Source organism: Danio rerio, chromosome 13, assembly GCF_052040795.2.
Source record: "Danio rerio strain M-AB ecotype USA chromosome 13, GRCz13ab, whole genome shotgun sequence".
In the NCBI taxonomy this organism is placed as follows: domain Eukaryota; kingdom Metazoa; phylum Chordata; class Actinopteri; order Cypriniformes; family Danionidae; genus Danio; species Danio rerio.
In genome coordinates, this window is record NC_141033.1 from 28,786,793 (window position 1) to 28,807,838 (window position 21,046).

Consider the following 21,046-nt stretch of genomic DNA (forward strand, 5'->3'; position numbering starts at 1 on the left):
TATAATTCCATAATGTACAGTCACACATTTCAGACTCAAAATTCAATGAGAAGGGAGGAAAAATAAATAAAAATATTACAATTGAGGAAAAAAAACCTGCATGATCCAAAAAGGTAAAACAATAGTTAAAATTGTCAAGTAGATATGGGTGTGTACAGTATGTATCTATATACTGTAGGTACTCATGTAGGCTACTTTATTAGCTACACCTGTCCAACTGCTTGTTAATGCAATTTTCTAATCAGCCAATCACATGGCAGCAACTCAATGCATGGCCAAGACAATCTGCTGCAATTCAAACTGAGCATCAGAATGGGGAAGAAAGGTGATTTATGTGACTTTAATGTGGCATGGTTTTTGATGCTAGATGAGGTGTTCTGAGTATTTCAGAAACTGCTGATCTATTGGGATTTTCATGCACAACCATTGTAAAGGTTTACAGAAAATGGTCAGATAAAGATAAATTATCCAATGAGTGGCAGGTCTGTGGGCGCAAATGCCTTAATGCATTATGCCTCTATGGCTAGACTGGTCCGAGCAGATAGAAAGGCAACAGTAACTTAAATAATCACTTGGTACAACCAAGGTATGCAGAAGAGCATCTCTGAATGCACAACATGTCGAACTTTGAGGCGAATGGGCTACAGCAGCAGAAGACCACACTGAGTGCCACTTCTGTCAGCTAAGAACAAAAAACTGAGCCTACAATTTGCACAGGCTCAGGCTTCAATTGAACAATAAAAAATAAAAAAAACATTGCCTGATTTGATGAGTCTTGATTTATGCTGCAACATTTGGATGATAGGGTCAGAATTTGGCATCAACAACATGAAAGCATGGATCCACCCTGCCTTGTATAAATAGTTTAGTCTGGTGGTGGTGGTGTAATGGTGTGGGGGATATTTTCTTGGCACACTTTGGGCCCATTAGTACCAATAGAGCATTGTGTCAACGCCACAACCTACCTGAGTATTGTTGCTGACCATGTCCATCTCTTTATGACCACAGTGGACCCATCTTCTGATGGCTACTTCCAGCAGCATAACACATCATGTCATAAAGCACAAACCATCTCAGACTGGTTTCTTGAACACGACAATGAGTTCACTGTACTCAAACGGCCTCCATAGTCCCTAGATCTAAATCCAATAGAGCGTGTTGGGATGTGGTGGAATGGGAGATTCGCATCATGGATGTGCAGCTGAGAAAACTGCAGCAACTGCGTGATGCTATGTTGTCAATACTGACCAAAATCTCTGAGGAATATTTGTAGTACCTTGTTAAATCTATGCCATGAAGGATTAAGGCAGTTCTGAAAGCAAGAGTGGGTCCAACCCGGTACTAGTAAAGTGCACCTAATAAAGTGGCCACTGAGTGTAATGCACCTCAATGGAGCATTATTGTTATCAAACTATTTTGTATTGAATTATTAATTTTTTATGTCATTGATATGTGCAATATTAAAGCTAAATTTTCAGCTGCCACGACGCCATTTTTCATGGTCACACAAGTCTTAGTAAACCAACATAATTTGTTGATTTAGTAATCAGGAAACATGATATTTTGTTAAAAGTTTTTTGAAAAGTGGCTTTTTGTGAAAAACCGTGATACTTATTTGAGGCAAAAACATCATTTATGAGCAAACTTTGAATTAGAATATTAATCCTTACTCAAAACATGCAATTTATTTCAGAAACATGCAAATAATGCAAATATGCAGGTAAAGTGTGCGGTTCTCATGCGGTTGTTAAGCAGGTATGATGCCAGTCAAAGTGATGCATTATTACATGGCCATGTTGCATCAGGTTGTTAGCAAAACAAACTGTGACCAGACACACACAAACATGAGCCCACACACATACAAACAAGCAACACATGTAGTAAACACCCCCAACCCAAAGTCACACGGTGAAGACTATCTAGGGGGGAGTTTTCAGGAGAGCTCTGCTTTATGACTGCTGTTGTCAGAGCACTTAGCGCCGTGTCCTTTGTTTCTAATGAGATAAGACAGTGTCAGATGGATACAGTACTAACCTTTCTGCTTGTTTACAGTGCAGAAGAACAGGATGGGGGGTGACCTCTCTAAAGTTTATGGTCCAGCTTGCCAGACAGCTCTGTTTCTAATGAGAGGCCTTGTGGGAGCAAGTCACAGTGTCTCTACACAGAACTTGGCACAAAGAGAGGAGAGAGAGACAGAGCTGGACAAACACTTTATTCTGGTATTTGGAGGTTAAGTGTCAATTGTGTCCATATATAATGTTTTGATTCACTATTATTTATATATATGCATTTTTTTTTTATTTGATCTTGTTATGCAAATGTTGGGTTCCACTTTATGTTAAGTGACCTTAATTATTGTGTACTTACATGCAATGAAACATTTATTATACCTATTATGTACATAGAAATGTTTTACATAGCACTTATATTTTAAAATTTTTAAAATATACATATACTATAATTTATTCCTGTAATTACTTTTATAGTTAGATCCATCCCATATATCTTACCCTACCCTTAAACATACACATACCATCAAATCTGCCCCTAAACTTACTTATATTACACCTTAATAACATAATAAATGATTAGTGTCATAAGTGTTATTTTTTTATGTAAATATAAGGCCACCTAGCAGCATGGTGGCATAATGGTTAGCATGATCGCCTCACAGCAAGAAGTTTGCTGGTTTAGGTCCCTGTTGGGTCAGTTGGCGTTTCTGTGTGGAGTTTGCATGTTTACTCCGTGTTCATGTGGGTTTCCTCCAGGTGCTCAGATGTCCCCCACAGTCCAAAGACATGCGGTACAGGTGAATTGAATAAACTAAACTGGCTGTAGTGTATGTATGTGAATGTGAACGTGTATGGGTGTTTCCCAGTACTGGGTTGCAGCTGGAAAGGCATCCGCTGTGTAAAACATATGCTGGATTAGCTGGCGGTTCATTTCGCTGTGGCGACCCCAGATGAATAAAGGGAGTAATCCAAAGAAAAATTAATGAATAAGTCCAACTAATATAATAAAAAGTGTCAAATAATAGATAGAATATATATGTAAAATATATCTAACTACTTTTTAAATTGACTAAGCATACTACTAAAGTACTGTAGACTGTGAACCTTGAATAAACAATCTGAAATTGTTACCTTAAATAGCTATTTATTTACAATACAACTGGCATTTTTCCTTATTTAACAATATTTTCAACCACAAACTTTTAAATTGATTAATCCCTAATTAATGATTGACTAACCTTCTTACTTACTCTCAGGACCATTTATGTCGAAGTTGAAATTTAGCCGCACTTTATTGGTTTTGTAACATCTTGTTTTTATGAGGAGGGTTGTTAAGCCAACGCTCAACCTCCAACCTGGAGTACCAGGACATACACACATTCACTACGGACAATTTAGCTAACCCAATTCACCCACAGCACATGTCTTTGGACCGTGGGGAAAACTGGAGCACCTGGAGGAAACCCACGCCAACTATGAACTATGAATAAATCCTTTGAATTTGATGGATAAATGTAGCATCGGTTTTTGCGGGTGGATTTTTAGATGAATAGTCTGCAATAAAAAAAAAGAATGATGAGATCTTTCATTCATTCCTTTACCTTTTCTTTAAAGACATAAAATATCCATGAGAAAAAAAAAAAGATTTAAAAAAAAAAAAAAATTTAGACAACACAATGCCAACATTTTAACATCAGAAGAGTTACAAATTTGTAGTTGATGGAATAAAAGATTATAATCAATAATAATAATAATAATAATAATTATAATAATAATTATTATAATAAAATTAATAATAATTATAATTCCTTAGATTTATATAACACTTTTCTGGACACTCAAAGCGCTTTAGACATTTTTTGGGGGGAATTTCCTCATCCACTACCAGTGTGCAGCATTAATCTGGATGACTCGACAACAGCCATATTGCGCCAGACTTCACACCACACACCAGCGGATTGGTGGAGAGGAGACAGATTGATGAAGCCAATTATGAATTATGATATGATTATGGTTAGGAGGCCCTGACAGACTGAGTAAACTTGGCAAATTTGGCCAGGATTGCAGGGTTAAACCCCTACTCTTTTTTTCAACAGCACAAAGAGTTTAACGTATCATCTAAAAGACGGTGCTCACAGAGCAAAATAGAGTCCCCATCAATATACTGGGGCATTAGGACCCACACAGACTATAGGTTGAACGAACTTGCTGGTCTTACTAACTTCATATCCGGCTTTCCCATGTGGTCTCTCATCCAGGTACTGACCTGCTTAGCTTCAGTGAGCGACCATGTAAGAGTTTCAGAGAGCTAGTTGCCGTGCCATTTACTCCAGTTATCAATGTCACACGGTCCTTCATAAATCATAATCCAATCAAATATGTTGAGCAGAAGAGTATATATCAGTATTTGGTGGAATAACCAAACAACCTACAAATGAGCAAATGTAGATATTTTCTTAAAGTGAGGTTTGCTGTCAGTTCTCAGCCAGCCTGCCACCCATGAAGCCGTCTCACCTTTAACCCTGGCGTTGCGGTGCGCTGATAGACAGACCAAAGATCATCCTGCAGTTGCTGAGGCAGAAGCAGACAGGCCTCTGGCAAGAGCAGAGGCAAAATAAACACTCTCCCAAATCCCTCTTCTCCTCTACTGTAACTTAATCAAGCTGCAGACAGTATGTGTATCTTTTTTTTTCTGGCAGTGAGTCTCTGTTCTCTATCTGGGATGTCAGGAGGCCAGTCTCGTCTCTTTATGAGGCCACGCTTCTCCAGCCCTTCTGTACCCTGGCCCAACAGGACAGCTGCTTCACTCTCCCAAATACATCATCCTGTCCGCCAGCCCGTCCCAGGACACCCTACTATCCCGCTTTGCTCTCTTTCTCCTAGAGCGAGGGAGGGGAAGAAGGGGGGCCAGATGTGTAGACAGAGAGTCCTTGTCCGGCAGAGGTCAATGGATCTAACAGAGCTGCTTTCTGTGAGGAGCTGAAAGCCTTCTGCTGCAGCTCTCCATCTCGCCTCTGTCATGGGACGCCCTGCGAGGAACGCTGAGTCAAGCTTTCGACAGGCTGTGAAAGAGTTTAGAGCGGCGAATGAAATTAAGATCACAACCTGCATCCTCCCTCTTGCTTGTTTCAAGGTTTTAAGGACGGTTAACGCCAGACCTCAGGTCCACCTCCACTGCCAACAAGTTCATCCACATTAATTACCCAATTCGGGATGGGAATGACATATGTGCACATGTAGGACCTGGATTTAAAATTCCGAGATACCTGCTAATGGAGCCATTATTATCAAGCTATTATTACAATTATTATTATTATTTGTACTTTAAACACATTAATTATATTTATTCATTATAATTATATATATATATATATATATATATATATATATATATATATATATATATATATATATATATATATATATATATATATATATATACACACACACACACACACGCACACACACACACACACACACACACACATATACAGGGCTTGACATTAACACCAGCCAAATGCGGGTAAATGTAAGCTGTGGCGGGTAAGACAGACACTCCTACTAGCCACTTCGGCTGTTTGAAAATAATGTTTAAATTGTAGTTTTATTAAAAGCAGGATTCGACAATAAGCATGACCCAATATTCGTGCAAATGTGATCTTAGAATCAAGAATCAGCACGACTGACAAAAAACTGTGTTCTCAAACAGGTGATGTGATGCGCGCGACAATTATAAAGTGGCACCTCCGTTTACTTGCAAACCAACCGTGCCTAGAGGAAGCGCAACTGCTGCGATTGGTTCTCTTTCAAATAGACTGGACAAAAAGCGATGATTGTGCACCCACAGTCCTGCTGCTTTCAAGAGCTCAATAATATTCAGTATAAAAAAATCCTTTTGTTAGCAAATCCTTTTTGTTATCAGTTTCGTTTGAATTATTCTTTGAACAGGCCTAACGTTAAGCATGTGCACGTGATCATCCTTTCATTATCACTCACGTTATGTTTCTTTTCACCTGCTTTCTTTTGCTTACAGTTATTTTTTGTTCACATAGTTTAATTATCCTTCTTTTACAACAGCATTGCTTTAATATGTGATTAACTCTCCATTTATGTGTAGTTAACTGGTGATCTGGGACCTTTAGCCAGGTCAGATTACTGTGTATATTTAAGATACATGCGACACAACCCATTTGCTCATGCACATTGAGCAGCTTATACACAGTACACACAAAAAGTGAAATGAAAAAGGGGCATGTAGACAACACAACATCTATATCAAGTATTTTTAGTACGTCAAAGTCAAATTTATACATATAAAATATATTTTCCCAACAACAAAAGCGTGGCTAGTAAAAATGGTGAGTGGCTAGTAATGTTGGAAATCTACTAGCCACAGTGGCTGGTGATCAGAAAGGTTAATATTATGCCCTGTACATAATAATAATAATAATAATAATAATAATAATACTTTGATTTCAAATACTAAACCACTGAGCTTCTATCTATGAAGAAAAGGGCATGCAAACATTCCTCTGACAATGGTTTCATAAGCATTCTCATTATGAATTATGTTAGGTGTTTGATGCATGATGCAAAATTTCAAATACAGTTAGTAAGTGACTCAAACTCAAGGGATCAGGTGAACCATGTACCATGACTGCTCAAGATAAAATATCACAATGCTGCACATCAAATATTTATATATTTACAATACAGTTTACTGTAAAGAGGGATTTTATACACAGCAGTACTACTGTCGTTTTGCTGAATGACTAAAAAGTTATCAATATGAAAACTGTACATTTCTAGTCAAAACATCCTTCTGCAATCTTAGCAATCATAGCAGGGTTGCTCTCTATGCTTTTTTTTCCCTTTACTTTATCAGTTGGTGCAGTTTTTTTTTTTCCTTGCCACTGGCTTGCTCAGATTGGGACTTGCTCTTCAGTGTTTGAACTTTAAACCACTGAACTAAACTAAACTGAACTTCAACTCTGAAATCTGGACTTTACTTGAACTATGTTAAGCTGCTTTGACACAATCTCCTTTGTAAAAAGCACTATAATTAAGCATGAATTGAATTTAATAAAAAACAGCAGCTACCTCTTCCCATTACAAATTCAGAAAATCAATCACACAAGGAACAAATTAAAATTTAAATCTGTTGGTCCTTGCCAAAAGGACCCCATATCCTGAGTTCCGAGGGCAATTTTAATAACTAAAAATGTGGGAGAGTTTTGCTATCATATGATTGTATTGTATTGCAATATGGAGCTATTAAGCGTTGATGTTAAATTCTAAAGTGTCAAAAGTAAATCACAGAATACTTAAAAATAAAATTATTTAATGACAATAATTTGCAATGAGTACAACTGAATTAGTTACAAAACAGCTGTATAAAATAAGAAAACATGAAATGATAAAAACATGATATTAATTTTACCTAGCTTACGTGTAAAATATAGTTACCTGAGAGAGATGAATAGATAGGTGGAGGGAGAGAGAGACAAAGAACAAAGAGTAGGCCCCAAGAGAGCCTGATAGCAGTAGAGGCAGAGAAGACTCCAGGACAGGACATGAGCAGAGCAGAAAAAGTGGACAGAGCAAAATTTACCACCTATTTCGTATCTTGCTTAACCATGTGACCACAGCCCAAATACAGAGATGTACAATCTGGCCAATCAATATGTGATCACATCAAAAAAAAAACAAAGTCCTCACACATATTAACCATTCCTTGATCTTACCAGTATCTGCCTTTGAAATCTGTATGGAGCTACTTGGAGAAAAAGACATGTTTTACTATAAAAATGAATGCATCATCTATTCCTACAGTACATAATTCAATGAACATGCTAATCCATTTGCATTTTCAAGTTTTGTCTGGAGAGTAACTCTGTTTCATTTATTCGTCACCGCTTGTCACTTTTTGCATGCGAATATACTGTAGTACTAGGCGAATGCTAACTTTAGGTTCTGAATGTGTGGCACTGCAGGAACTCTGTATGCTTTTAAATGCATTTTATCTGGCTCTTTCAAACCTGCCGCTGTCAGTAATTTGTGGACATGTGATGAGCGAAAGGGTTAAACAATCACCTTAATGTAATCTTGTTTACTGCTCTGTCGCATGAGTAAATTATTTCACACAAGCTCCGGCCCACTCAACATATAAAAGCCGCCTTATCACCGACACGGCCATTTGCAGCGGCTTTACTGTGCAAAAATTATGAGTCATACTTTTACAGGGCTCTCCAGTTTTGACGGCCTTTTTAATCCCTGAACTCTGCTGAACTGTACATTTCCTTAATTGCGGCGCAGCTTGTAACCTCTGTAATTGGCCTCCTTCCTTTACCTCTGCTTGGAGATGTCTAGACAGAAAGAATATAAAAAAGTTGAGGTGAAATGCAAGAATAGAGATGGATGGCGCGATGGAGAAAAACAGAGAAGGATGGATTAAATTTAGAGAGCGCTTTTTCTGCCAAAATATAATGAGACCCTCATAGGGGTGCGGTATAATTTCAAAGGATGACTAAAAGGGAAATTGTTACTGGAGTTAAGCCCCTCCTGTTTTTTGACTGGTTGTTGACCTCTTGAATAATTTATTGGCCTGAATATTGTGTATTTCTGCATTTTCCACACACTCAAAGCAATTACAGCTGTTCAGATGATATTCCTGAAATTATTAAAGAGACAATATGCAATTTCACCACAAGAGGGCACATATTCACAACAAACAAAGATGTATTTTGATTAAGCTGTGAATGAGTATGAAATCATGCGAGTTGTCATTTTTATTACTATACAGGACTCCTGCAGAAATTGAGTTTATGGTCGAGCTAAAGTATTTGAGACTTACTTTCATGGTAGTGTGAAGCTGCTAAAGTTACAGTACACACCGCTTGGAGGCACTTAAGCGCAAAACTGTCAATGCAAGTGCACACTGAAGAAGATGCCCAGAGACAATATGAATGTGGATCATGCCATCCATGCTTGTTCAAATCGTCAGTAACAACAAGCATATCAACTTTCTCTCTTCTTCTTTTTCTGAGTTACAAGTTGGTGTCAGAAGCTTAAAGTTGTGTAGCACCACCCTGTGCACTGACAAATGCTGATGATAAACGCAAATGAAAAGTTTTCCAGTGTGTACGAGATTTAAAGGGCCATGAAACCCCCTCGTTTCAGCAGGGTGTTTTCACACCTCTACTTTGGAAAAAGTCAGAAAAGTGGGCGTGTCCAGCTCTGTTTCGGGGGGAGTGTCGGAGGAACTAAAGTGGGATGGTGTGGGAGTGTCTATTTGTGCACGCGCGAGTTTCAGAGTCAAAATACACACCCACACAGACAAGAGAAAGTGATTTAACCTACATGGACATCTGTAGTCGAATTATTTGCCAAATTATTAAATGTTGGACTTTAACTGCAGTTTGGCTCTTTCATTCAGGGAATTCATTCATGCCTCTCGCGACAAACGAGATATTTGATTCGAGGAACTGCTCTAAGCGTGTATTTTTCATGCAATGTTTGATACCGTACGGCGAATGAGAGAAAAAAAACCCTCCGCATTTCCCGGAAACTTAGATGCATACGGCAGGTAGCGTCAGAAAGCCGCGTGTGTTATTCCGGTCACAAAATGCGGTGCTAACATTTCTGCACTCAGTGCAATAGTTAACCTAATTCGATATGAACAAACTGAATAAACAAAGAGCACTGGTCGCTCACTTACCAAATCTGTAGAGACAGGACAATCACTAGCAACTAGAGCCGCGTCTATATGGAGAGAATACTACAAGCGAATCCAGATTTCAGCGTTTGCAGATGAGAACAGCTCTCAGGTAAACAATAATCCTCCTTAGACACGAAAGTTATTGTTGGCGCGCGTCGCGTACACTGTAATCCACACGTGATCCAGATAAGCTCTCACAGAGAGAAAATGAAAACGAAACTTAACGACAGCAAACTATAAAAGCAACACTTCACGCTTGTTTTGCCAACACAACGTGGCGTCTTTGTGGTGTAAGCACGGTGACACAAATGAATATTAATGAAGTTGCACAGTAAAGCGCGCTGATTGGTTTGAACCAAGCCTTACTCATGCATTAATGTATCACACTGTAAGACGTAATAAGACTCACTCTGGCACAGACGCCCAGTCTGCACGCTGGAATACACGCTATAATGTCACGAATGTGACGCAGCTTCAAAAATTTGTTTCAAACAGGAAGTACGAATTTGCTTGAAATAACGCAAAAACAACCAATTTACACTTTTTAGTGAAATATAGGTGTCCTAATAGTGTTTTTAGCAGTGTGGGACACATATACGACTGTCAACAGCTCAAAAAATGTGTTTTGGTGTTTCGTGACCCTTTAAGACTTGAAGTTAAAAATGACTGCTGAAGCAATGGCTGATGCTCGAAACCAGCAAAATTTTTATTATGCCACAGTCCAGCGCTTCCTGTTTCTTTGGTTGTGATCTTGGGAGGAGTGCTGTTTTAACAAATTAAATGCAATTTAGTTTAGGTGTACAGCCTAATAAAATACACAACATATTGAAGCATCTTTGGTGTTTCCTTGTTTTGAATAAAACAAAACCAGAAAACGTTGACATAATTAGCATGGCGACACAATGGCATGGACTGTGTTTTTAGTTAAAATTACAAATTTATTTGGATTTGATCATTCTTCATAACAATTGAGATAATGTAAGTACATAAGTGTACTTATGAAATGTACACTGATATTCTATTGGCTTATCTACTGATCTATTGGATATTTTGGTAAAAAAAAAAAAAAAAAAAAAAAAAAACTTACATATTGTGGCATTAAGAAAATTTGTAATTTTGACCAATAAGTTATAATGGGTGTTTAGAATATATATTTTTTTGTTATTATAATTATTGATTTTATTTATAAATATAATGACAAATGTGGTTCATAAAATACAAACAGTCATTCTTCATAAATCAAAATGTTAAAAAAGAGTTCTAGTTTTGTCTGCCTTGCAACATACTAGTTTGCAGTTGTAGCTTATACAACTCTGCTTAGTTTTGAATATCTGTTTTACAGTCATTCTTGGTGATTTAAATAGTTCATTAAAGCTGTCAGCCGGACAGAGAAATAAAAAAAAAAAATACTGATAAAATTTTTTTTAAAACTATCAAATAAAATGATGGTTTCATAACAGATAATAGTAATAAATGACTTATTTTTATCAGTTTTCTTTAAAATTCTAATGTGCACCAAATTAACATATTAGAATGATTTCTGAGACTTAATTAAAACCTTGTAAAGTAATCTCAACTTTACCATTTAAAAAAAATATATTCAAATAAAAAAAATCTATTGTGAATTAGAAATTATTCATTAGTAATTGTTATTATTATTATTATTATTTTATATATTATTAATAATAATAATAATAATAATATTTATTCTTTCATTTTCTTTTGGGCTTAGTCCCTTTAATAATCAGGGGTCACTAAGGGAAATGAACCGCCAACTTATCCAGCATATGTTTTACACAGCGGAGGCCCTTTCCAGTCACAACCCATGGGAAACATCCATACACTCTTGCATTCACACACATACACTATGGCCAATTTAGCTTATTCAATTCACCTCTACCACATGTTTTCGTTCTGTGAGGGAAACGGCAGCTCCTTTCTTGCTATATCCTGCTATCTTGCAAAGTGGTGAAAACTGGTATTTTACTCCCGTAAGTATGACTTCAAAGAGCACTAAACATCTAAGCATAATTTACATGAAATTGCAAACAGTACATATGTAAAATTAACTCACAATCCAGTCCAGTATCTAAGTAAAGTTCATGTAAGGGCAGCAGAAGCACATGTATTTTTGTAGTCTATATATATCAACTTGTTAACATTAGCAAAAATGTCAATGTTTGTGTTTAGAAAAAAAGAAACAAAGAATCAAGCATCTTATACTATTATACACACACTTTCCTTATGAACTGAAATTCATTTCAGTTGGACCCAATGGGAAATTAGTTACAGAGCCCACAAGCTGACATCACAGCTGCTTCACAAGCTTAAAATGTGTCTTTTAGAATAAACCATGTTTCTTTTAACCTGTCAGGCTTAATGTAAGGCCAGTTTAGATTGTATAGAAAGGAGGAAAATACTCAAAATACATTCAAATCACATAGTTCTATTAAAAGTAATAATGCACCGCTTAGTCTCCTGATGTTTTCTTTCTCTCTGGCAATGTGAGTTTCTGTTAAAGGTTAGATGTGTATATGATATAAACCAGTGCCGGGGCCTCTTTTCTGACAAGGCCAGCAGTGTGTTTACCTAGTCGCGTTGAATCCACACACTGGCCAGAGGAGGGTCAGCAGGAGGCCAGCACATCCCGCCCCACAGTCCTGCTATTCATCCCTGTCACTTACAGACAGGACAAACCCCTCGCTCTGTCCTTCCCCTCTCTTTCCCAACTTTTTTCTCCCCCCATTCTGCCCGTTGTGCCTGGTTTACATGGAGATGGTAAGTAGAGGTCTTTTTAAGCTGAACTCCCCCATGTTTAGACCACAAATAAATCAGACACACAGACCAGTGATAAATTAAACACTCATGGGAATAGCTTCATTAGTATGTAATGAGTGGACAACCTAGACTCTCGAAATATTTTCTAAAAATAAACATGCTGAGTTTGTATCCTGGCCAGACTGTGTGTGTGTGTGAGAGAGTGTGTGTAGAAATGTCTTCTTCTGTGTGCAAGTATGTAGAGCAAGTATGCGTTTGCATGTGTGACCGTCACGGTGGGCTGAACAGACTGACCTCTTAGGGTCAGGTGGGTGGAGATGGTGTTGACCATGACCTTGAGAGATGCCACCACAATGCTGATGCAGTGCCTGATTGCTGGTGTGTCTCAAGGGGCAAAAGAAGATATTAAGTTCAGCAGTTCACATGCATAACCATGGCAAATCTTTCCATCTGTCTGTCTATAGGTCCCTCCATCTACAGTAGTCAACATTTGACAGTATATGTTATTTGTAATAATTTAATGACTAAAATACATTAATACATGTGTATATCAAACAATATCCATATGTATTCAACTGTTATAAATGGTTTTGATCCACTTTAGATGTAGACTGTATACCAGAGATGTCCAAACTAGGGCACACAGGCCGAACTGGGCCCATGGTACCCTTTACTTTTTCCTGCCATACCTTCTGAGAAGACAGGAAGAATGATGGGGACACTTTAGAGACTGTAATTTGTAATTAAGTGTAAGTTTTTGTTTGCTTGTTTTATTGCTAAGATCTAAAAAGCTAATGGAAAATTGAATGCTTTAGTTAAATAAATTAGATTTTTTTCAAATGAACATACTTTCACCCGATGAAGATCACAATGCAGATACTCAATGGAAGCAAAAGCTGATTCTGCTTGACTAGTGTATTCAGCATTGAATTTCACTGTGCTCCAAAACATGTTGTATTTTTATTGTCATAAGTTACAATAAAGAAATCTATAGTAAATTAGTTAATACAGTTTAAAGTAATTTATTTATTTTATTTATTTTTAAACATAATGAAAAAAATGGCTTTTGTAAACTTAATATAACATAGTTACCTTTGACCCATGGCACTCAATGACATTTGGTTTTTGGCCATTCATACAAAAATGTTTGGGCATCCCTGCTATACACCATATACTGCACCTACAGTACGTATTCATCCAGCCATTATTTTAGTGTTGAGCTCTTAGATATAGAATTAGTCACTAGAGACTAATGATGCTTAATGAAGACATATATACTTCTGACATAGAACTGATTACAGAGTTAATGTTTAAATTACAGGCTAATTTGACTGTCATTCAATGCTGCACGTATATAACTTATACAATTACATGACCAATAATTAAAGGTAATAACAACATAAATAATAAATATATAATCTTTATTTAAATGAATGTGTAATTCTTACAAAAATATTAGCATATATATATATATATATATATATATATATATATATATATATATATATATATATATATATATATATATATACAGTATATATATATATATATATATATATATATATATATATATATATATATATATATATATATATATATATATATATATATATATACACACACACACAGAGTTGAAGTCTTAAATTATTAGCCCCTCTAAATTATTCACCACCGTTTAATTTTTTTCCCCAATTTCTGTTTAACGGAGCAAAGTTTTTTTTTCAACACGTTTCTAAACATAATAGTATGAATAAAATAACTCATTTATTATAACTGATTTATTTTATCTTTGCCACAATGACAGTAAATACTATTTTTTCAAGACACTTCTATACAGCTTAAAGTGTCATTTAAAGGCTTAACTAGGTTAATTAGGTTAACTAGACAGGTTAGGGTAATTATTGTATAAAGATGGTTTGTTCTGTAGACAGTCAGAAAAAAAAACAGCTTAAAAGGGCTAATATTGTCCCTAAAATGATTATAAAAAAATTAAAATCTGCTTTTGTTCTAGCCGAAATAAAACAAATAAAATTTATCCAGAAGAAAAAAAATATTATCAGACATACTGTGAAAATTTATTTTCTCTGTTAAACATAATTTGGGAAACATTAAAAAAAGAAAAAAAATTCACACACACAAACACACACACACACACACACACACATTTATATGTATATACATATATGTGAATTTTTGTTCTTTTTTTAATGTTTCCCAAATTATATATATATATATATATATATATATATATATATATATATATATATATATATATATATATATATATATATATATAGATGATTTTATGTGAAAGCCATTATAAAAACAATTTAGATATAAAAGTATGTTGAATTATTATAATTTTTTGGGATATTTCTTGGGGTAAGTTTAAATTTGTTAACACTAATCAGCAGTACATCACTCAGCTTGATGTAGCCCTCATATGATTAGCTTAACTGTAAATTACCCCTTCTCTCTCTCACTACATGTTTAAATCAGAAGCTTTGAGCTGAACCTGGCAGCCGCCTGTGCACATTAATGGCCTTTCTTCTTAAAGTCCTGTCTCTCTGACAATAGAGCATCACTGAAACGCCTGTCGTCCAAACAAAGAGCCTTCTCCTCCAGACATCGGGGTCATGCTCTGTAGTGATGAACCTTCCTGTCACGTGAATACAATGTGATTCCCCCATGTGAATAACAGAAAACCAGAGAGAGACAAAGGGAAAGAGCGAGAGATAAAGAGCTTGATGTGTGACGCTATTTTGTTTTGCAGACATGACTATGGATCAAAAGTGCAGATCTGGGGAATAGCACCGCTTGTACTAAAATATTGTCATTATAATCAACAAAGTTGTCTACACTGACAGAGAGTGAACAGTCAGCTTTGTTTATTATAACGAGAGCGCTCTAGTTTGTCTCTTTTGCTGTGTTGCTGGAATGTAAGCGCTGAGAATTTGACTCTGTCCTTGGTCCTGTGCTGTCTCTGGATGAGATTTATGATCGTCTTGGCTGCTCCTGCATGCACTTGGTTCTGATAATTAAAGGGGTCGTTATTAGTTAGCTGCGTATGCAGAGCAGGGCAGCGTGAAAGGTCAGGAGGAGGTACAGAGCACCCGAGCCATCTCTCACCTCTCCTAGAAGAAACACAGTCACCTCGCCTATAAAACATCCACACTGTCACTCTCTACTCAGCCATCTGAAACTGCACAAGTGTTCAAAGTTATCGCTATATCAGGATGATGGTTAAGAAAAGGATTATTTTGAACTGATATCTTGCATTTTGTAAAATATGACTTTTTGGTCATTTTATGCAAAAAAAAAAAAAAGTTGAAAAGTATAGCTATGACATTATACAATGCTCAGTACACCCCACACAAATCTGTCTTTTAAATTCATATTAGTAATAAGAAGCTGTACAATATTATACAAATCTGGAGCTTATCTAACAAAATAACTTACAATAACAGTCCAAAAACTAGTACACCCACATTTATATGTTATAGAAAAATATTAAATATAAATTTTTAAAAAAGAAAAAAACAAGAGAAGAACAAAAATGGAAAAAAAATTGTTGACATTTTGTAGTTTGTCATTTTTTTTGCAATATTTTGCTTGAATTTAATTGTATTATCTTTAAATTTCTAAATATGTTTAGTGACTAAAATATTATTTTAATAAATATGTCTGTTAAATAAATCTGTTTTGTTTAAATGTGACAAAAAACATTGCCAATATTGACTAGGAAATGGATAAAAAATTTTTTTTTTTTTCAAAATTAGGTGAACTTATGCTGAGCACTGTAGCTGTTCTGTATGCTTGACTACAACTTTTTTTTCATTCTGTAAATTACTAATGCCATTTCTTACAAATAAACTGTAAAATATAAATTTTGGTAATTTATTTATTAATTAATTTATTTTTTGCATAAAATAACACAAAGGTGCTATAATTTCAGTCATATTAATATTAATTTTAGACAAAAAAAAATCACTTTCAAAAGAGTTTATAAAACAAACAAATGCAAACTAAAAAAAATATATATATTATATATAAAAAATTATATATATATATATATATATATATATATATATATATATATAAAACGCGAACTTATCCAACATATGTTTTACACAGTGGATGCTCTTCCAGCTGCAACCCAGTACTAGGAAACACCCATACACACTCAGACAAAGACATACACTACGGCCAATTTAGTTATTCAATTCACCTGTATCACATGCCTTTGGACTGTGGGGGAAACCGGAGCACCCTGAGGAAACTCACGTGAACACGGGGAGAACATGCAAACTCCACACAGAAATGCAAACTGGCCAAGCCGGGACTCGAACCAGTGACCTTATTGCTGTGAGATGACAGTGCTAACCACTGCCACCATGTCGCCATAATATAATATAATATAATATAATATAATATAATATAATATAATATAATATAATATAATATAATATACTGTAGCATAAATATATTATATAAGGAGGGCAGACAAAAAGAAAGAAAGAAAGAAAGAAAGAAAGAAAGAAAGAAAGAAAGAAAGCACGAAAGAAAGAAAGAAAGAAAGAAAGCACGAAAGAAAGAAAGAAAGAAAGAAAGAAAGAAAGAAAGAAAGAAAGAAAGAAAGAAAGAAAGCAAGAAAGAAAGAAAGAAAGAAAGAAAGAAAGAAAAAGATTAAATCTGGAAAAAAAATCTTTTACTCAAGTTTTACGCAAAATCCCAGTAAAACTTGCAACGACACACATCTGATTCAAAGCACAGGAAAATAAGTAAAATATCAAAACACAATGACACGATTTGCCATTGTCATTTGCCTTGCCAGATGTCATTGCCAAGAAAAACACAAGCATGTAATATTGACAAAATCCATCAAGCCATGAACAGACCATGAAGAGCTAGCATATTTCCTATATACGCGCATATGCATTATCTATGACACAAAAGCTGCGAAGAGATGCAACCCCAGGGCTCCGAGATCCTTCTCTTTCTACCCAGCCAGCAGCAGAACCCAGCCCTCTGCACACAATCATAATCACCATAATAACAATAATAATAAAGTAAAGGCATACCGGGCTGGCAGCAGTCTTAGCACACCTCAATCAAATTACACGGATGCACAAGGAACATGTCACCCTTGGATTTTTCATTTGCATAAAACAATTACCCCACGGACAGTAGGTTCAATGTCGTCTAGACTACATGCTTCAGATGGTGTCATCAGCCCCAGACACAGTAGACTGCCTATAAATTAGCAATGAGCTGAGCATAGCCAAGATGCATTATAGCGCTTATAAACCCTGAGAATTTATTTAAATAGATAACACACATGCAAATCTCCCCGGCTGGCATGGCAACGATCTTGATAGCGGGGCTCCATATGTGCGGAGAGGGCAGCTGGGGACGGCCGTGCACCACGGCAGGCTAAAATGAACCCTGACATCTTATTAGTGTATACACTGGACACTCATTAACTTCCACTGCCAGAAGAAACCCGATCTGACCCGGCAAAACTCTGCCTTTTTCTAAACCATAACATGCTGGTTTGAAAGCAATACTAGTGTTTTGATGAAAATGCTTCCCCTGTAATGACTTTCTCTGTTGAGTGATTGAGGCCTTGAAGCTGCGTTCTCACTAGGACGGCATTCAGAACTGACAGTGAAAGAGTCATAAAATATAAAAACTATTTTCATTTATTTATTGTTGTTGATTTTTATCCAAAGACAGCCGTTAACAAATACACCTCGGACTGCTTAGGCTGCATGAGATTACTTTTTACAGTGCCTGATTAAAAATGACAGAAACCTGATTTCATTTTAATCAGAACAAAGTCTCTTTGGGTTCTATAACCCTTGGTTTGCGAGCTAACAGTGTAGATCAATGGCTAAGCATAAACGCCCTATATTCTCACAGCTAAGTTATTTTTTGTTTTCTGCTTAAGGGTAAACAAATAAGTTATCTTTGCACTAGTATACTGTTAAAGTCCCTATGAAATTAAAACCAACTATATTTTGTTAGCATTGCCAGTTTTGTGGTAAAAAATTAATCTGTGCATGTCATTAAGAAGAATAAGAAAAAGTATCGCTTCTAATCTTTCATTGAAATCTGAAAATGCACTGTTTGTTTTCAGTTCAGTTATCAGATTATGTGATTTTGAGGTAATGGGCATGGCTAACATACTTAACCACAATGGTTCAACTCTAAGTTTTGACAACAAACAGAAATGGTGAGCAGGAAGAGTCTATTAGTTTGTAATAACTCTTCTAAAACCCCTTTCCTGATTTTCTGATTGAAAGGCCTAATTTACTATGTCCATTCAGCCAAAGAACTTAGAATGACCAAGAGGTGACACTCTAGTGTAATTTGGGAAACAGCCACTAAAGGGCGCGGTGGCCATTTTGGAATGAAAACTCCAATAGAGCAACAGGATATATTATAAGTCTGTTAAATAAACTATTAAAAGTGCTGATGATTGTGATAGTAAAAGTTTTATTGTCGTCTTTAAGGTTATATCTCAGCTTTAATGCACTTTTTAAATAAATAAATAAAAAACAAAGCAGCTGCTTGCCATCGCGACAGTAATGAGATCCAATGGACGGCCGATCACTTTCACTTCAAAATGGCGGAATCCGGGACTGTTGATGGGCGCTGCTGTTGCAATGGAACGTTCTATTGAGTATCGCCTCTTGGTCATTCTAAGCTCTTTGATTCAGCCCACTGTGAAAAAAAAAAAAACAAGCCACGCCCACTGTTAGCTTATTTAAAATTTCATTTTTCTAGGAAATGCATCACAATACAAAAGAATATAAGGATGGCAGCTTCCGGTTCATTGGGAGTTTAATAAACATTCTAACACTGCCCTTGGAGCTGAGACCAAAGTTTTGTAACTTTACTTGAAGGGGTGTTTATGATACCTTAATAATCTACCCCAACCCAGGCTCATTCTGAAAACGTTCCCCTATATACATTTTTGGAGAGTTTTTTGCAGTTTTTGTGATTCCAGCAGAGGACGCTGTGTACGTTTTTTGAGATCTCAAATTCACGAGTGCCATTCACACCTGCTTTTGTTGTGTAAATCCACCAAAGGCCACTGTCTACTGACTGACTAACAGGCTGTTAAATATATATATATATATATATATATATATATATATATATATATATATATATATATATACTGATATATATATTTACTTTAACTACAGTAGTACAAATTTGTCATAAGAATTTCATTACATGTCATTAATTTTCAGTAACACTATTATACAGTTATATGTAAATACAGTTATATGTAAAATATATTATAAGTATTTTTATTGATCCATTTAATGACAAATTCGGTTTGTTCCCCTGACAAAAGTGATCTGAAAAAATTTTTTGGGCCTCATCACAATTCTGTTTATGACAGCTTATGCTGTCTTGGTAATGTCAAATTGTGTCAACAATGTCAAAAGTGAAAAGATTTTTTCAGGATATGTCACGTTGTGATAGCAAATCATCTCAAACAATACTATCTTTGCATTTAAAATGGCATAAGTGAGCTAATCACTCTTTGCATGCATACCAATTCCTACATCATTATAAATGTGTCATGTCACATGAACAATCCTTATAAAAGTGTTATCTATAGTATAGATGAATATGTAAATGTATTGTGTACACTTTCTTTTTCAGTAATAACATAAACACACACCAGAAATGACAGTAGTGTGAAAACAGCAGTGAAAAGCATCTGATTGTAGTGATGTGGATGTTTGTTTAAAATGCTTGTTTGAAATGGCATCCTACCAGTGTATTCAATTGCTTGACATATATGAAGGCCTTAAGATATACCGTGTAAAAGAAAACTAAAACAGGTTATCAGATTGTGAGACTCTTGTCTGACAGTGAAACCTGTTAACTTTTGCAATAGCCCTGGCCCTGTAAGTATATAGGAACTATTACAGCACAATTAAGCTGAAACGGTGATGATTACATTTAACTAGCGCTATTGAAGAGCTTCTTTATTATTACAGATCTAGTCATTTATTTTTCTATTTTTCTTCCAGAGTGGAGTGGGAAGGGACTTTTATCTTAACATCTTCATATACTGCAGGGCATTTTCTGCACCTCCCCACACAAACACTCACCGCTATCACCACTCCCTTAATCAATACACAGAATGTAGATGATGAAAAGAGAGATCAGAGAGATCACATGGGAGAAAAAAAAAGGTTTGTAACAGATTTTCCCTTTCATTGCTTATTTAAACACTGTTTTATATTTCTATGTAAGCGTTCTGGGAATCAGATGCAGTTGGGTAAGTAAAGATTGTTAAACTTAATGTATGCTGTGTAATTTTTTTCATTTATTTATTTATTTTTGAGAGAGAGGCAGATTAAATTTAGAGCTACTCGCCAAGATGTGTGTTTGTTTACTTGACCTCACAGTCTCTTTAAGTCACTGCAGGGAAAAACGACATAGGCATGTTTGCCTGGCAGTCCACACAAAAGAGAACGGTCCCACTTACCCTTCCATTACTCCACTAAAA

The 21,046-nt window shown here is 35.8% G+C and overlaps 1 protein-coding gene and 1 long non-coding RNA gene across 2 annotated transcripts in view; one reads left to right on the forward strand and one right to left on the reverse strand.

Annotated features, from left to right (window-relative positions):
• The window catches only part of pdlim1 (PDZ and LIM domain 1 (elfin)), a 579,513-nt gene that overhangs the window by 528,024 nt on the left and 30,443 nt on the right, over window positions 1-21,046 (reverse strand). The window lies entirely within an intron of this gene.
• On the forward strand, window positions 6,735-10,768 carry LOC147841085 (uncharacterized). The gene is made up of 3 exons (XR_015506051.1): window positions 6,735-7,499; window positions 7,554-9,168; window positions 10,378-10,768. It is a non-coding gene; the product is annotated as an uncharacterized LOC147841085 (long non-coding RNA).